This window comes from Otolemur garnettii, unplaced genomic scaffold (assembly GCF_000181295.1).
Source record: "Otolemur garnettii isolate 467f Iridium unplaced genomic scaffold, OtoGar3 scaffold00004, whole genome shotgun sequence".
NCBI classification, from domain to species: domain Eukaryota; kingdom Metazoa; phylum Chordata; class Mammalia; order Primates; family Galagidae; genus Otolemur; species Otolemur garnettii.
The window spans coordinates 19,650,061-19,655,440 of NW_003852399.1; positions in this window are offsets into that span (position 1 = coordinate 19,650,061).

The window sequence follows — 5,380 nt, forward strand, 5'->3', positions numbered from 1 at the left end:
AGATATGTACTAATAGCTGATAAAATGGAAACGTGTCAGGCACATAGATGTAGCATCTAGATATTTAAAGGATGTCTTCCAGAATCTGTTTTTTTTCTTTGTTTTTATTTTTCTGATTTTGACTTTCACAGGAAAGCTCTCTCCTCATGGCTTCAAGATAGTCACCAGCCTGACAGACTACCAGTTTAGCAACCTGAGGGTTCGGCTCTCTTAGGAGTTCCAGCAAAAGTTCTATGTTCACTGGTTTGTTTTGGGAAACTGTCTCATTCCTGAATCAATCTAAGTGACCAGGGAATGGAATGCTTCAGTAGGTCAGGCTGGGGTTATGTAACCATTTCTTTGAGTCTACAGAAAGGCAAGCTTTACTTGAAAATGAACAGGGTCCAAGGGGTAGTAACTCCTTAAGGAAAATAAGATGGCAGTTTTATAAGAAGGGGAGAATGAAAAATAGACATTCAAAAAATACACATATGCTACATAGTAGGGGCTTAATAATGCATTTTGATGAAAATGATGAAGTTATTTCTATTCATTTTATAAGGCACATACAGATGCAAAGGCAATCTTTCTTTCTCTCCCCCAGACTTTATTGTCCTTAACCTTTTCTTCCTATCTCACTTATTAGCAATTTTATTCCCTGCAGATATTGTCAAGCTTCTTTTTTATTTCTTTAAATATGAGTGTGGTTGTTTCTGATTCCACCAACATCTGGCATCTTTGTGGATCTATTTAGGTTGTCTGTTGTTTCTTATCCACAGTGTCTCTTCTCTGTGTATCTGGTTATCTTTTATTTTATGCTAGTCATTGTATTTTTAAAATTATTTGCAGGAATAATGGAATCCAAAATGATGATACTTTTTTCCCAGACAAGTTTTGAGCTTACATCTGCTAGCACATTTGGGCACTGCACATCTAAACTCACCCTAACTCAACCTCAGTGCTTTGGGGTCCCTGCACCACTTAGATGGCGTGAATACGGGATATGCAATGTGAAGAGGGCTGGTTTTATGAGTGAGCTTCCTTGGGGTTGTGGGTACAGCTGTTGGACTCGTATGCATCCTGGATACGAACTTCTAGTTTTTCTCCCAAAAGAGACTTTCCCTTTTTTGAGAAAATTAAAATTGAAAATTTCTAAGTTGGGCAAATACCCTCAGGATGAAAGTGGCTTTTGTGTTCACTTATCTTCCAAAGTTCCTGTTTGGCCTGTTATTTCCTTACTATATTAATAGCTCTTTGTAGCTGTTGGGAAGATGCTTATTATGTTCAGCATTTTTAGTTGTTTTCAGCAGGAGGGTTGGTTCAATTAATCTAAACTGCCATTCCTGGGATCTAGAAGTCTTTTCTCTGAAAGTGCGGGCCTAGGCTTCATTATACCTGATCTTTTCTTTCTGTTTTCTGCTCTTATTTTTCATTAATGTCAAAGGGAAAAATTAGTGGCATTACCATATAAAATCCTGATCAGACAACCTCTTACCCAAGTACTGGGTAATGGAACAAATCAGCACTCTGTTCTTTTTGATATGACGGGACAGACTAGATTATGTTCTTTTTGATATGACACCCTACGAAGGGCACACGATCAATTTCATAGTTTTTCTCCTAGAAAAGGGCATAACTGCAATCTGACCATGAGGAAGCATCAGACAAGCCAAGCTAAGGGACATTAACAAAAAAATAGACTGCTCAAAAATATTAAGGCCATAAATGACAGAGACGGAGGAGAAGTTCCAGACAGAGGGGCAATGAGGCATGACATAATACATGATTTTGGATTCAGTCCTCATCTGGGGAATGAGTAGTTTATAACTTTTTCTCAAGCAGTTTACAACTTATTGGACACATTGGACAACTCAGAATGTTTGAATATAGACCCTGGACTAGATAGTATTGGAGCAAAAATGAAATTTTCATAATATTGAAGTTATATAGACAAATGTTCTTGCTCTCAGGGAGTACACACTGACTTGTTTGTAATAGATTATGTTTAAAGTTTACTCATCAAGGGTTTGTAAAAAACATATGTACCTGTACAAAGTCGATGATAAAGCAAATGCAATAAAATTTAAATAATTAGTGATACCTAGAAGAGGCTATTTGAGACTTTTAAAGATTTCATCAAGATAAAAAGATTTAAGAAAAAACAAAGGCCTTGTGAAACAGAGCTAAACTTTTATTTAGTTCCTTGTTATTTTTAAAATCTTCCCAGTTGGAGGTCAGTGAGATAAGGGCAAAGATCTCGTCTTCCTTTTTTCATGCCACCCTGAGTCCTCAGCACCTGTGACATTAGAAAGGACTCTAATAAATATTTTCTGAATGAATAAAGGAAAGACACATGAAGACAAACAACAATACCTCCAATTTTTCTCTTTCTTAAAATCCACTAAATCTTAAGTAAAATATCATTTTCAAAAGGGGTAGAAACTATAAGGAAGAAAAAATAAAATAAACCTGTCTACCCCCACCCTCCCTGTTCCTCCAGCAGTTAACCTTTTTGCAGAATACTGGCAAAGTTTTCTCTGAAAAATTTGACCAGCCCTATTGAAAGTAATTAAATAAATTATGTTTCGATTCCTCAAATAAATGTCTCAGTCAGTTTACTTATGGTCCATTTTTAGCATATGGTAAAGCTCAAGTTGAAAAGCATCATCCAAGTTCTAGAGTTTTTAATCAGCTTTCTATGTCTCTTTTAAATAAGCAAATATTGAAGATTTACCAAGTACCAAGGAAATGCTCAAAGATGAAAGATAAACAGGAAAACAAACACAGACAAAAGCAACTTGGAAGAAACAGAGGCTACATCAAGAAATGTTTAGAAATAAAAAAAAACCTCTCAGAATTAAAAGAAAATGAGAAAAGAAGTGGAAAATGCATTAGCAGACTTGGAAGAGAAAGTTGAGAGGATATTCCAAAAAGTAGAAGAGAAAAAGAGGAAGAGATGAAAAATAGGAGAGAAAATGTAGAGAAATTAAAGGACAATTTTATAGTGTTCAATAGTTGAACAGATATTTTTTAAAAAAAAGAGGAGATAAAATGAAAGAAAAAAAGGCATTCATAAAGCAACTTAATATTTCCAGAACTAAAGGAGATGAATTTTCAGGTTTGAACTGGGGACCGTTATCCTAAGTAAAGTATTTCAGGAATGGAAAAGCAAATACCACATGTTTTCACTTGTAAGTGGGAGCTAAATGATGGATACATATGACCATAAAGTAGTGTAATAGACACTGACAACTAAGAAAGGAGGAGGGTGTAGGGGGTAAGGGATAAAACTCTGCTCATTGGGTATAATGTACATCAGCTTGGTGACAGATACACCAAAAGCCCTGACTTTAGCATGACACAGTTCATCCATGTAACAAAAAACACTTGAACCCTGTAAATTTCTTGAAATGCAAACAAATGAAAGGCCATTAAATTCCCAGAAAAATTAGTGAAAAAAGATCCATACCAAAGCACTTTTAGTGACATTTCAGACCTCTAAGCTTCTGGAACAGACTACAGATAGGAATATAAAAAAGAATCAGCAATGAGAACTTATGAAAAACAATATGGGAAAGAGAAATGTCTTCAAAACACTAAAGGAAAATGATTTCAATCTAAAATTTTATACCTAGCTGAACAACGAGTTGTGAGGGTAGAATGGAAACATTTTTAGACAGGCAAAGTTTCAAAACATTTATCCCGACACAAGATTTTTAGGAAACTCTTGGAGAAAGTCCTACACTGCAATAAAAGAATAAGATTAACTGAGAAAGAGGAAGATATGAGCCATAGAAAATAGGAAATCCACACAGGTGAGAGGGAAAGGGCGTCCTCAGGAGGAAGGTGAAGGCAAATCCCAGCATGACAAGTGTGTACAGGCAGAAGGTTAGCTATTCCAGCTGGAGCATGCCAGAACATTCAAGAGGGACTTTGAGATGAAATCGAGGGCCCACGTGGTGTTATTAAGAGGTGATTTAAATGACCAGAAGAGAGCCTGAGTTGAATTTCTGGTACGTCACAGAGGATTCTGCAAAGGAGAAAACAAGTACGTGGTTAACTCCAGAGGAAGAAAACAAAACGTTGCATAGCGCACTGTAGTCGCAGTTGAATCCATGGAACTCAGCTTGGAATAACATATTTAGTAACGATAATAGAACCACTTAATATTTGGGGGGCATTTCTTTTATAATATTGTGGGAATATATCAATTTCAGCTACCCAGTTTGCTTTGTACAGATTAGGTCAGTTATGAGTGTGCCCCTCACTCAGATTGTGGGCATGATACCTGTAAGGTGTGAATTTACCCGTCCCCCTTCTCCCTCCCACCTGATATATCTTCATTGAGTTTTACTTCTGTATGTGCACATAATGTTGATCGAGTAGTTCCAGTTTAGTACTGAGTGCATGAGGACCACTTAATATTGACCTAATCATATTTGAAGGGTGAGAAGATGTTGTGCAGGGAAGAAGCAGGAGGAGAAGGGGATACGTTTTCATTTTTGATAGTGGAAAACCAATAGATGCTATCTGTATCATTCATGAAGTTCCGTCAGGGGGTCAGAGTCATTAGGTATTACAGAGAATGGATTTGTTACAAGAATCAGATCTTATGCAGAGGAGAGAGGAGCTGAGGAAGTCAAATGCTGTATCACCAGCATGTTCGAGAAGCAAACGTGCCCAGCCACCATAGTGTGATGGCAACAGGGCGGTTTATAGAGGGCTCTGGGGAATGCCGTTGACTCTATGACTGGGCATTGAGCTGGGACCCTGGGTTCTCTGTGCGTCAAGAAGAGCAGGGGAAATTTCCCAGTGGGAAATACAGTAGCCAACTAAACCTGGGTGACATGGTACAAACCACAGTGATGCGTCTCTGACATCCAATACATATCTCTTTTAACCACATGTATTCCCAAATTTTAAAAAAAGCAATTATTTTCTTTCATATAACATGGTACACTCATCCACCCAAAAACATATTGACCTGATTCCCCAAAGAGGATATACAAAGCCTCATGTGCCCCTTCATTTGTCCTGGCGTAGTATTTGTTCTTTTAGCTGAGTCATGCTCACTCTTTCCTATTTTATAGTTTAAATATTGAGAGTAATGTCGACTACAGTTAACCTATCTTATTTTACATAGAGGAGTAGGAGATAAAAAAATACTGCTATTTGATATTCATATCAAATCAAGGCAGAAATACTTGTAACTACTATAGCCTGTGTTTTTGGAACTAGTCATATGATTATAGCTGGTATTTATCACTTACTTTTTCCCTAGGATTGAACTAGGTGGGCAGCCTTGTCTTACTGGTTTTGTATAACAGAAAAAGTTTCAGTCTGGCTTACAGAAGTATAACTTGAGTCCCCACAATAGAGAGTCACAGCTCCAATCCCAGCC